We start from the raw sequence: 14070 nt of genomic DNA on the forward strand, positions 1-14070 counted from the left end.
AGAGCGAGACTCCGTCTCAAAACAAACAAACAAACAACAACAAAAAAAGTAAGTAAATGAATGACATTGTGAACCACAAACACTATCCACACATCAGAATAAGAAAAAGCACATATCCACCACTTTTCTAGGGAAAAATAAGAGCTAACACTTAAAGAATGCTTTCTCCCGGGAGAGTTGTAAGTACTCTCCAAGGTATTCATTCATAAAGTTCACAGGACAACACTAGGAGTTGGGGGATAGAATTCTCTGCTCTTGAAAGGTGAGGACTTGGGGTTACACAGTTAGCAAGTGACAGTGATGGAAATAGGTCCAGGCACTCCAGACAGAATCTCTGCCCTTAACCCCCGTACTAGGCTTTCTCTTTCTCCTGACTTGGAAAACTAGGTTAAATTCAAAAAACAATTAGAAAAGCATCCCAAGAGAGGACTTTGGGTGCTAACCCTCTGCTCTGCTCCCTTGCGTTTATCTTTTATTTTTTCTTTCCAAGTAGATTGCAAGTTACAAATCCCTGCTCCAAATTAAGACATCACGTGATAATCTCTCCCTTACAGGTTAAACTTCAAGACTATGCTTAACCTGTGGTTAGTGAGGCACATGAAGGTCTTTCCAAGAGAGAGTTGAATGCAGCTCTTCCCCGAGCTGTAAGAACGCAACCCCAGATTAAACTGGCAGAGCGAAGGCGGGAGCAGGCAGAGACAGCTTGGACTCTCTGCCAAGGGTGTAGAGTACAAGAATTTCCAGCTAACAAAGATGAACTTCTCCACTGAGGCAAAACTGGCCCCCTCAGGTATCCCTGTGATTTACATCATTTCAGTGTTAACATGCAGGGGGGCCTTTGATAAATGAGACCCCTTAAGTAGCTGGAATTTTCTATACTCAACACTGATGCCCACTAATGTTAATTAAGTATTTATTGAAATCAAAATTTCTGGCCGGGCATGGTGGCTCATGCCTGTAATCCCAGCACTTTGGGAGGCTGAGGCAGGCAGACCACTTGAGCCCAGGAGTTCAAGACCAGACTGGGCTACATGACAAAATCCTGTCTCTACTAAAAATACAAAAAAAATTAACCGGGCATGGGGATGCACACCTGTGGTCCCAGCAAGGGAGGCTGAGATGGGAGGGTTGCTTGAGCCTGGGAGGTAGAAGTTGCAGTGAGCCGAGATCGCACCACTGCACTCCAGCCTGGGCAACAGAGTGAGACCTTACCTCAGAAAAAAAAAAAAAAGAAAATCAAGATTTCCTCAGTGGATCCAACAACCCACATAAATATAACCTTTGATAACCCATAGTGTCTACCATCCAGTTCTCTATTTTACACTGTTAAATGGAGCAATGTGATATTGGGTAGACAGATTTGAAGCACTGCAAGAATCTACTAGTACCATGCCAGATGCTGATACAACATTGTGGATGACCCCACAGAATCCACAGTCTATAGAAGGGAGTGGCCATTCATCCCCAAACTACACAGATAAACTGCAACTATAGCAAGGGGCACACGGTGTTAAGAGAGGGTAAAGAGATTTTAATCTGATCACAGAGGTCAATGAAGGCAACCCTGAGAAAACAGCTCTTTCGTTAAGACCTGAAGGAAGAGTAAGAGAATGAATGGGGAGTGGGGAGAGATAGTGAGGACACGGAGCTTGGCGCAGCTGGAAAACCGAAGTGTAGATTGGTGAGGATGGGCAGGTGTGATGGGGCTGAGGCTGGAGCAGTGCCCAGGGACATCAGGCTGGACCTCGAAGATGAGATAAAGGTCTGGATCTTTATCAGCAGCCACTGGGGACCTTTAGGCTCCTTCAGAAAGGGAAAGATTCGAGGATTATGTAAAAGGTGAAACTGACAACCTGCTATGCATCCGTTCTGCACACTTGCTGAGGCAGGAGACTGGACAAACACACTAAAGAGAGAAAAAGAAAGGTCAACAGCAAGGGCTAAAATGAAAAGGACTTCCTGGCCCATCTTAAGGTAAACAGAAAAGTAAACACTGAGGGCACACATCTCCAGAGTGGTACAGTCAGGCCAAGTTTCGCTGCTCTCAGCTTACTGCAAATGTACACTTCTGCAAACGGCCCAGAAACGAATCTCAGAGCTTGATAACAATGAGTCAACCCATCTTCAACCATGGAGATGGGTTCTATTTTGCACTGCTCTCACTAAAACAAAACAAAAATCTAGGCGGGACGTAGTGGCTCACGTCTGTAATCCCAGCACTTTGGGAGGCCAAGGCAGGCAGATCACCTGAGGTCAGGAGTTCGAGGCCAGCCTGGCAAACATGGTGAAACCCTGTCTCTACTAAAAATACAAAAAAAAAAAAAAAAATAGCCAGGCATGGTGGCACGTGCCTGTAATCTAAGATACTCAGGCGGCTGAGGCAGGAGAATTGATTGAAGCCAGGAGGCGGAGGTTGCAGTTAGCCGAGATTGGGCCACTGCGCTCCAGCCTGGGTGACATAGTGAGACTCGGTCTCAAAAAAACAAAACAAAACAAAAAAATCCAAAAATCTATAACATAGCTATTATTCTTGTGATGACGCCAACATTATTATGCATCTGTAGAGCAGGGTACTGGTTTTAATCTGCACAAAAATCACAGAATGTTCATGCTGGGAGGAAACTTAAACATTATCTGAATATTTGTGTACTTTTCCAGTATTCTCACAGATGTTTTCATATATAGTTTATTTTCTATTAACATGTATGTTTGGTGTCCCCTAATTAACTATGTGTTTTTCATGTGGGCTATACCATGGGTACTGCCTTTCAAGTTACCCTCATTCCCATCTAAGCACCAGTGGAACACACACACACCCACCCGCCCCCCTCCCCCCCGCCCCACACACACACACGACTGTACTCAGAGGAGCTTAATCAACACTGTTAGTTGACTGACTTACTGACAACAGACCAAAGGCTGCCTCTGAGACTGATGGTCAAAACCATAAAGTCAAGAGAGGTATTTAGTCTCCATTTAAAAGAATCTGATTTGGCTGAGCTCAGTGGCTCATGCCTGTAATTCCAACAATTTGAAAGGCCAAGGAGGGCAGATCACCTGAGGTTAGGAATTCAAGACTGGCCAACATGGTAAAAGCCTGTCTCCACTAAAAATATAAAAATCAGCTGGGCATGGTGGCAGGCCTTGTTATCCCAGCTACTTGGGAGGCTGAGGCAGGAGAATCACTTGAACCCAGGAGGCAGAGGTTGCAGTGAGCTGAGATCGTGCCACTGCACACCAGCCTGGGCAACAGAGCAAGATTCTGTCTCAAAAAAAAATAAAAATGAAAACGAAAGAATCTGATAAAAATATAAGGGAGCCAGGCATGGTGGCTCATATCTGTAATCCCAGCACTTTGGGAGACTGAGTCAGAAGGATTGCTTGAAATCAGGAGTTTGAGACCAGGCTGGGGAACATAGCGAGACCCCCATCTCTACCAAAAAAAAAAATTAATTAGCCAGGTGCAGTATTATGCACCTGTAGTCCTGGCTACTATGGAGGCTGAGGTGGGAGGGTCACTTAAGTCCAGGAGTTGGAGGCTCAGCTAGGAGTCAGTAGGTAGGATCAGGCCACTGCATTCCAGCCTGGGCCACAGAGAGAGACCCTGTGTCAAAAACAAAACAGAACAAAACAAAAAAACCATAGGGGAGAGATGAAATGAACCGCCAAAGACTTGCTCCACCAGCTCTTCAAAGGATGGGAAAAACCAAAAGGGCTAGAACCTGAGGCCCCAGCCCCTCTCCGTGCAGGAAAGTTGGTTCTGTCACTCATGGGAAGAGTGGACCTGGATTAAACAGGAAAGCTGAGAAGGATGCCACATCCCTGGTTAAAAGGTCAGGGGGAAAATGAGTACATCAAGCAAACTGAGAGGTGTTGCAATTTCAGAAGGAAAGTAATTTTCTTAGATGACAGCATAAGCCACTTTCAGCTTTTTCTTTTCTTTGATCCATCAGCGTTGCCCTGGCCACCAACCAAGTTCACACAGTCCAAGCAGACATTCTGGATTGCATCAACATGTTAGCACTCTTCGTTTTCAAAATGTAGACCATATATAGCTAAGATTAAACCTGTAGCAACCAGCCCCTAGATGTCATTGTTGCTGCTGAAATATCAACTCTTGAGTCTTGGAATTTTTACATCTGAAGAGATAGCAGTGTTCATCTGAATAAGCCCCTTAAATAATGCAAATTCAATTCACTTTCGGTTTTTCAAAGCCAAGTCCAAAGTCTTCTGGACTTCTTAACCAAAATGCAACTAAATCTTAGGGTGTTAGCACACATTCAGTTGCCAACAAAATCCGCATTCAGGAAAAATAGGCTGAAAAACCCACGTAGTCGTATGTGACATTCCTAACGTGCTCACATCAAATTCCACGACATAAGCTGATTATGGAGTCGCTGGGCGATTCTGCCCTTCTTCTTTTCGTGTGTTGTCTGACTTCTGTGCCTGCCTCTGTCATCAGTGTCTGGAGCTCAGAGCCGTCTGTGCCTTGCGAACAGCAGCTTCCAATCAAGGGCGCGTGGAAGAGCAGAAGCGCCCACCCTGTTTCCAACAAGCCATTGAATGCGACATATTCTTTGTTCACAGTGTCCTTCAACTTCATCTCTTCCTTCCATTTCATATCATTCCAGGACCAGTCTTTGCAATAAAGACTGATTATTGTTTACTGATTGCTTTCTATGAGTCAGACATACATTCGGTTCTTTAAACTTTTCAATGGCCCTGTAAGGTAGGTATGAAGTAACTGAGGCACAGAGAGGTACAGTAACTTGCCCAGGACACACAGCTAGTGAGTGCTAACAGGTTTTGAAGCACAGGGTCAATAAAAACCAGTCCACAGACTGGATTCTTAGGGCCTCTCTGTGGCCAACTCCCTCGTCTTTAACTGGATGCCCTGTTTATTCTCTTTCCAAACCTCCAGCCCTCAATCTCACGCCCTATCTTCCCAAAAGATGCTTTTGAGTAGCTCCTCCAGTAAACTTTATGCTTGGGAGCATGTCTGCTAAATGAAATCACTTTTTTCTTTGATCATTCAGTGTTTACTGAATGTAACTACATTTTAGGCCCTGTTCTAGGCCGGGAGGGCAGGAGAGATATTGATGAACAAAACTGACAAGCTCCCCTGGGCTCTTGAAGCTCATTTCCCACCAGGGTAGACAGATGTTGAGGCAGTGATTACACATGGAATTAATGACAAGAGAGTGAAGTCCACAAGAGAGTGAAATCCACAAAGACGCAGGAAATCACACAAGCAGAGCCCCTAACACGGGCCCTCCATCGGAAGGCCCTCAACAGGCCTGCTGCCTGTCTCTGCCTGGCCCAGTCCCAGCCCCAATCTGCCTTTCTGGCCAGAGCTCTTCCTGCTCCCCATACTGAGTCCTCCAACCCCAGCAGAAGGGTCTCCACCATCCAGATAGATGCCCTGTGTCCGTGTGCACCTCCCTGCTCCATTCAGGTTGGTCCATTTTCTTCCACGTGCCAGGGTGACCCATTCTTGAACTTAGCTAGCTCAGATTTTGCCTTCCCATTACCTGGTCCTAGGGATATCCCTGCAGGTGGCCTAGAGATATGAGTGGAAGGAGGAGGCCTGATGCAAGAGGGATGGATGGCATGGCAGCCTGACCACCTACTCATGAAGCTTCATGCACCTCACAGCTCCACTCATGCCTAATTCTGGATGCACCGCTTATACCTGGCGACAGATGTCTACTGGGCCTTCCTGCCTTCTGGCCTTGTGGAGCTGAAGATGAGGCCAGAAGTGGCATGCAATTTGCTATTTGCAGTGTGGATGATATGGTTTGGCTCTGTGTCCCCACCCAAATCTCATCTCAAATTGTAATCCCCATATGTCGAGGAGGGTCCTGGTGGCGAGTGATTGAATCATGTGGGCGGACTTCCCCCTTGCTGTTCTCATGATAGTGAGTGAGTTCTCATGAGATCTGGTTGTTTGAAAGTGTGTGGCACTTCCCCCCTCACTCTGTCTCTCTCCTGCTCCAACCATGGTAAGATGTGCTTGCTTCCTCTTGCCTTATGCCATGATTGTAAGTCTCCGGAGGCCTTTCAGTCATGCTTCCTGTTAAGCCTGCAGAACTGTGAGTCAATTAAAGCTCTTTTCTTCATAAATTACCCAGTCTCAGGTAGCTCTTTAGAGCAGTGTGAGAATGGACTAATACAGTGAACTTCCTCTGGGTACGATATGCATTTTTTCCTTTCCTTTCTCACTCATGTCTCTTTCTCAGTAAAAGAAACATCCCAGGCTGGGCATGGTGGCTCACACCTGTCATCCCAGCACTTTGGGAGGCCAAGATGGGTGGATCACTTGAGGTCAGGAGTTCAAGACCAGCCTGGGCAACATGGTAAAACCCCATCTCTACTAAAAATACAAAAATCAGCCAGGCGTGATGGCACACGCCTGTATTCCCAGCTACTCGGGAGGCTGAGGCAGGAGAATCATTGGAACCCAGGAGGCAGAGGTTGCAGTGAGCCAAGATTACACCACTGCACTCCAGCCTGGGTGACAGAGCAAGAGTCAGTGTCAAAAAATAAAAATTAATTAATTAATTAATTAATTAAACATCCCAGAATGCCAAATACTATACCATGTTCCCTCTGCTTGGTCTTCCCCAGTACATGAAGAGCTCAAGCTGGGAATCTTAGAAGATAGACTCCTTGCAATCTGCAATTATCCATTTACTGATGTCTTAAGCAAGAAGTAGAACTCCCAGCCAGTCAGTGATGATGCCAGCAGCTCCTCCTAGTCTATCACCTCAAGAGGAGCTGTCAAAATAACAAATGACATATTTTTAAGTTGCAGGATTACCCCTTAGCTGGGCTCTCTTGGTTTGATTAGCAGTTACTTTTCCTTTTAGTGTCTTTCTTCATCTTCTCCTCCTTCTTCTTTTCATTTTCTTCCTCTGCTCCACTCATCAATAAAGGCCACTGTTTTCAGGAAACTGCTTCTCTAGGAAGACTTGAACAGTATCCTATTACAATCACATTGTCTTGTTCAGAAGCAGGTGGTATTACCTGTCAACAGGGGTTTGGGGCAGAGCAAATAGCTCCCACCCAGCTCGGTGGAGCCACTCCCTGGCTCCTGGGTAGAGAAAAATGGCCAAAGAAGAGAGCTCTTTGGAGGCCTCAAAATCTCATTTTCATTCCCCTTGCAGAGAAGAGACTGACTTTATTGACAAAGACGACTGAAAATTGCTTGAGCGTTCCAATAACCAGTCTGCGTTGAGGCAGAAAGACAGTCTGGCGGAGGCAAGCTCCCTGCTCCACCGCTAGCTCCGCCGAGCTGCGCTTTCCTGCAGCACCAGTCTGTGGCATATGCAGACTAGACTGAAAGGAGCCTCCTGTCGGCCTCAAAAGCAGCCCCCCTCCACCTCCACTCCCAGCCTGCTGGTGCGTTTCCTGGATCCCGATCACAAATCAACACGAATGCAGGGAATCTCTGCCAGACACCAAACTCTTAGGCTGATTCAGGAGCTTGGGGTCAGGCTTAAGTTGGCTTGGACCAGGCACAGGTCCCACTTTCCGCTGGAGTGCCCTGTGGCTTGGCTGCACATTGCAGGTGGGCCACTAGATGTCACCATTATTGATTCTCGTCCTTATACCCAGGTCCTGAGTCTAAGACAGGATCTCAGGGCTAGGAGAACTCTGGAGAGAATTCCATCGCAGCGTTGACTGCAGGGCTGCTATATTTACTATGTCTGAGTTCCTCGGTGGGCCTTTTCTAAATAAGTTACCATCTCAGCCCCAAAACAGCTGAGCGGCAAATTAAACAAAGACCAGTGTTAGGCAGAGCCAACCCCGACTTTCACAATCACGTCCCCTGCCCTTTCTCCTCCTCTTCATCGTCATGGTTGGTCATTATGTATCCTTCTGATTTACTTGGGCCCTCAATAAGAAATAAATTAATATGTATGCCTCATAGCACCAGGGATTTTAGATGTCGATGTGCTGTTGAAAAAACGTAGGTCTGTGGCTTTTAGCAGAGAATAAATGACAGATGGGTAATTTATGATGGTCCTTGAGACCTGAACTATAATTATGAAGTATTTCTAGGTGTATATTCAGGATGCAAAGTATAAGGAACCCAGAGCTAATGTTAATCTATTACTGACAGCTGTATATATAATAATATATCACATCTTTTCATCTTACATTCCTTCTGACTTACATCAAGCAATCTTTTCATTCATTAATAAAATCAAGTCTTGCCATTATTCTTAATGATGAAGTCCCATCTTGAACCCAGAGGACTCCTATCATTAAGCTCTGTGCTTCTATATACCAGTCATCTGAAGCTCAAAAAAAAGGATAAATTGAACTTCTTGTTTTACAAGCAAGGTGAAAACATCGGAAAGATAAGAGTCCACTTGCTCACAGTCCCACAAGAGCTAGGTAGCAAAGTCAGGGACAATTTTTGGGTTTATTTTTCTCAGCTCGCACTACCACATCCTTTTTTGCCTTTTAGCTCTCTTGCCTCCTCTCACCCTTCTACAATCTCCCATTTTTTGAGGCAGTATATTTTTTAAAGGTCATGATAAAAATTACACCTTAAAGAAATACGGGCCACATGTCTCGTCCAATTTTCTGTTCTGTGTCAAAGACTTACATGATTAATCCCTTCAAAACAAACCTAATCTAATCTTATCACACCAAAGACAAGGTGTCCTTCATAAGTATTGTGGCTGGAAACAAGTAGGTCTTTCTCCAGTTTCAACTGGTTCAATGTCTCATTCAGTTTACAACCAGTCATCACCTTGGCAACTCACTCGAGGCACTGTCTTCAGCGTTCCCAAAATGTAAGTAGTGCTCCAGTTCAGCTTGTAAAGCACTATGTATCATCAAACTCCGTGGTCACTTTAGGAGATATAGAGACCCATGATACTTGTAGGAGAAGCGAAACCTTTAGCCTCATCGACTAATTAATGGCCTCAAAGTAAAATAATGAGGTGTGTGGAGATAGGGATTCAGTTACTGGGTCATCTCTCATCTGGAGACACAATCAGATTCCACTGAGTAGGCACTAGATAACTGAGTAAGCGAGTTTCCTATCTATAATACTAAATCTTACTAGGATTGTTTAATTAAATCATGATAAATAACACTCTGTGGCAGGTGAGAGGTGCTGAGAAGAGTTTAGGTGAGATGTCCACAAGCTCAATGGAACTACATCTGAATGCCTTTGCATTCTTCTGACTTAAAAATGTTGACTGTAACTTTCCAGAGAGTTCTTTTCTAGGAAAGAGAAATACTGAGGTTCTGTGTCCAAGGCTTTTTGAAGTTGTCTTGGTTTTCCTATCAGATTCTGCACTGTATACTTTCTCAGTCTTCAGGAATGAAGGACCAAATTCCTTCATTATCATTCCTTTCTGCCTATAATGATTTCTTCCTAATGGCTCTGGCTGTTCCAGGTACATCAGAGTAGGGAGTGGGTATCAGTGGCTGTGTCATGCTACAGTAACAAGCAGATTTCTCTAAGAACTAACATTAGAACTACCATTCCACCCAACAATCCCACTACTGGGTGTATATCCAAAGGAAGATAAATCATTTTACTGAAAAGACACCTGCATTCGTATATTTACTGAAGCACTATTCACAATTGCAAAGACATGGAATCAACTTAAGTGCCCATCAATGGTAGACTGGATAAAGAAAATGCGGTACGTATACAGCAAGGAATACTATGCAGCCATAAAAAAGAACAAAATCATGTTCCTTGCAGCAACATGGATGCAGCTAGAAGCCATTATCCTAAGCAAATTAACACAGAAACAGAAAGTCCAATACTGCATGTTCTCACTTATAAGTGGGAGCTAAACATGGGGTATACATGGACATAAAGAAGGGAATAATGAACACTGGGGACCCCAAAAAGGGAAAGGCAGGGAGGGGGGCAAGGTTTGAAAAACTACCTATAGGGTACCATGTTCACTATTTGAGTGAGGGAATCAATGGAAGCCCATACCTCAGCATCATCTAATATACCATGTAACAAATCTGCACATGGACTTCCCTAATATAAAATTAAAGGAAAAAAAAGGCCAGGTGCGGTGGCTCATGCCTGTAATCCCAGCACTTTGGGAGGCCAAGGTGGGTGGATCATCTGAGGTCGGGAGTTCAAGATCAGCCTGGCTGACATGGTGAAACCCCGTCTACTAAAAATACAAAATTATCTGGGCGTGGTGGCATGTGCCTGTAATCCCAGCTACTCAGGAGGCTGAGGCAGGAGAATGGCTTGAACCCAGCAGGGGGAGGTTGCAGTGAGCCGGAATCACACCACTGTACTCCAGCCTGGGCAACAGGGTGAGACTCCGTCTCAAAAAAACAACAACAAAAAATCAGCTCCAAAATCATCAGAGACTTGCTCACCCTACATATCCACCACCATGGGTCAGCTGGGGACTCAGCTCATCAGTGTCCCTCTAAGATGCCGGCTGACGGGATGGCCACCACCTGAAACATTGCCAGTCATCAAGCCAAAGGGAAACGTACTCTGGAGGGAAATGCACTGGCAATTAAATGCTCCAGCATGAAGGGAATGCCCTCACTCCCACACACGACCCATTAGCCAACACCAGTACCGGCCACACCCCCGAGCCACAGGGTCAGGAATTTCTATCTAACCTTATGCCAGAAGAGGGACAATGGGAACTAGTTGGTGAATACCAGTAATGACCACCACAGGAACTTCAGACGAAGATACACTTTCGTTCGCTTGTTTTAAAAGTTCTTTATTTTCCCTAGATTATAGTTTCTCTTTTGTGTTTCTGCACTCTCCCTTGATCAAATAATTCTGTCATTTCATCTGTCTACTTTCAGATTCATGGACATTACACTTAAGACATGACTAACGAAAAGCCTCTTCAGATAATGATAAGCGAGGATTGTTTGTGCCAGTCGCCCAAGGGAAGGAATTTCTCATATTACTTGTTTGTTCTCCCTTTCAACACTTCGTATTTCTGGTTTTTCTTCACTGTTTTTTCCTTCCATCCTTCCATGCTAGTGTCCTGCTCAATCTCCTACCTTTTATTGAAAAAAAAAATTACTCAACATTTTATTTTTATTTCTTCATAGCTATTTGGTCTAATTGGCAAAGGATTCTGTGGAATAGCAGAATTCTAACTTTGCAGCTGGGTGCGGTGGCTCACGCCCGTAACCCCAGCACTTTGGGAGGCTGAGGCGGGTGGCTCATGATGTCAAGAGATCGAGACCATCCTGGCCAACATGGTGAAACCCCGTCTCTACTAAAAATACAAAAAAATTAGCTGGGCATGGTGGCATGCCCTGTAGTGCCAGCTACTCGGGAGGCTGAGGCAGGAGAATCACTTGAACCTGGGAGGTGGAGGTTGCAGTGAGCCGAGATTGCGCCACTGCACTCCAGCCTGGGGAGAGAGCGAGACTCCGTCTCAAAAAAAAAAAAATAAAAATAAAAATTCTAACTTTGCTGTTCCTAACCCCCAAATTCAGATGAATTTGAATTCTGAAATACAGTAACAGGAATTATCAGCCTGTCTGATTCTAAATTTTGTTGGATCTTCCTCCCAGGATCGTGGACAGCCCAGCCAGCTGTAAAGGCCTCTAAAAGATCTGGAATAGATCCTGAAGAGGTATCTCACCAAACGAGTCCATTCCATTACAATGGCCAGAATCTTCAGTTTTACTCCCTTGCTCATGTCCACCGATCACCCGGAGTCCGGACCCAAGCACCACACTGCGTAGTTCCTAATACAGCAAAACTATCCAGCATTTTTGGTGAAATTGGCTGGAATGCTTCACTCAGTCCGTTTTTCACTGTTAGCAGGGGAACCATCCTAGTATCTTTCATAAAACAGATCCGAATGACAAACACCATCGCGCCCTCGGAGGGCTGAGCTTGTGTTACTGGGTCTGGTCCTACAAACCCCGAAAATCCTGAATCTCTCAAGCAAAGAGATTTCCCAGGGCCAGCTCTGGCCCTTAACAGGCACCCCTTAAAGCCAAGCTGCGAATCTGGCTAGGACCTCTATATTTTAGCCAAGAACACCTTGAAATGTACAGTCCCACCAAAAGAACTAATACAAATCCAGAAGCGCAAGGCTAAAGAAAAAAAAAAAACATCCCAATGCCCATTGTTGAAAGCCAATTGCGGAGTGAGTGGGGTGATAAGGCTAGCCCACAGCGGATTTAGGCGACATGGGGAGATGCCAAAGTGAATACACGGTGACTTCTAAATCTAGACGTCTGGAAGGGGCCATGAGAGCCAGACAACTGGGCCCGAACCCCGCCCAGGAGCCAGGGTTTGCAAGGGGCTAAGCCAGCTGGGCAGCCTCCCCCTCGCCGGTCCAGCCTCGGCGGCCCGGGATGCCGGTGGGCGGGGCCTGAGCCTCGCCCCGCCCCCGCTGCCCGCCATTCGGGTCACCTGACCCACCCGCGGCTCACGTGATCCGTCCCCAGCGCCGCCATTTTGGAGCTCCGGATGAGGAGGGGGAAAGCGGGGGAAAAGAGGGAAAAGAGCCGGGAGAGAGGTGGGCAAGGACGAGGGCGAGGGCACGGCCGGGTCCTGGCTGGCCAAACGAGGCTCGCGGAAGCAGCAGCCGCCGCCTGACCGCAGGTACCGCGCCCCGGGGCCGCCCCTCCGCCCGCTGTTAGCGCCGCCGCCGGCCATGTGCATCCTCCCCTCAGGCCTCTGCCGGCGCTCGCTTCCTCCTCAGCCGGCCGACCCCCACCCAGTGCTAGCCACAAGCCCCAAGTTCCGTGTCCCGGTTCTGTCTTCTGTGCAGCAATGCCTGCGGAGACTCCGGGCTTGCCTTGCAGCTGGGGGTGGGGGGGAACCTGCTGCTCCCTGCATACTGTCACCAGCCCAGCCCGCCTGCAGGCCCGCCTGCAGGCGTTGCTTCCTTCTCCAGGCGTTGCTTCCTTCTGCAGACGTGAGATCGCTTAGGCCAGCCGGGATGGACCCAGCAACGATGTTCTCACAGCATCTTTTGATTAATTTTCTAAGCCCCCTCATTCCCCACCCATCACCTCAGTCCTTTACCCAGTGCGTGGTGTAGAAAAAGCTAGTACAGAAACGCAGCCCTGGTCTTCTGCATTTATTACCATCCTCTGGAGATAGAATGGTATCTACAGAGATCACGGAGACCATCGGGGAAAGTTTCCACCTCTTAAAACTTGGGGGCATCGGAATGAATGGTTTGTGTAGAAGGCCGGGATGATTAATAAGGTGGAGGCCACTTTCCCAACCCCAAGGCGGTCTTTTTAAGTTTCTGCAGTGGGCTGTAATTTGCTATCAGTCTGCATCGCTCTTCTCAGACAATTACTGGATTTATCACCTCTTTGAGTTTGCACTTTCTCCAGTACTCCGCTCTCACTCAGAGTATGGGTTGCGTTATTGATTAAAAGAAAGCCTGGCCCTTCATTCCTTTACCTCACTAACTCGTTGAAAATTAACTTAAGGGGAGCCCTGAAGATGTTTTTTCTGCCCTGGCAGTGAGCTATTTGACTTAACCGTAATCGATAAGGTAGTTGCATTCTAGGTGAAACGAATAAGCATTTTTTTATCTTTTAAATTTATTCCAGCCAGTATAAGAAACAGTGGCAAAGAAATGTAGGACCAGAGTAGGAAACTGCGTTAGAAGATATATAGGTCACACCACTGTGTCATATCTTTTTATGCCGTTTTTCTGCCTATTGTGCTTGGTTGCAGAATCACTCGTTAGATTGTATTTTTAGTTTAGATTAAAATAGCAATGTGCAATTTATTGTTCCATTCTCATTAGAAAATGATGTCAGTAAAACCAATAGTGTTGAGTCCAGTACGTAAATTCTGAGGTAAAACAAAATACACAATTATTGGGAGAAGTTTCCAGAGCTATTTTTTCCTAACTTCTGCAAAATCCTCAAGTCGGCTTGTTAGATAAATTATTTAAATTTGCATTACGTAATGGGATTGCATGAACATTCCTCTGAATTTCTTTTTACATGGAATATTGAGAAATTTTTCACTGCCAAAAAAAAAAAATCATTACTTTGTTTCACCAAGAAAGAGAAATGTTTTGATACTATATACTTTCGTTCTTG

General features: G+C 45.9%; 1 protein-coding gene across 2 annotated transcripts in view; it reads left to right on the top strand.

The window, feature by feature from the left end:
• The first annotated feature begins 12427 nt into the window (after positions 1–12427).
• ZNF507 (zinc finger protein 507) overlaps positions 12428–14070 on the top strand; it is a 42931-nt gene continuing 41288 nt past the window's right edge. Inside the window, exon 1 of one of the 2 annotated variants that reach the window (XM_032170359.2) lies at positions 12428–12601. The gene's annotated coding sequence lies outside the window, so the exon portion shown is untranslated. The remainder of the gene's footprint in view (positions 12602–14070) is intronic. The other variant, XM_032170358.2, reaches the window with a different exon arrangement.

This window comes from Hylobates moloch, unplaced genomic scaffold (genome assembly GCF_009828535.3).
Source record: "Hylobates moloch isolate HMO894 unplaced genomic scaffold, HMol_V3 SCAFFOLD_12, whole genome shotgun sequence".
Classification (NCBI taxonomy): domain Eukaryota; kingdom Metazoa; phylum Chordata; class Mammalia; order Primates; family Hylobatidae; genus Hylobates; species Hylobates moloch.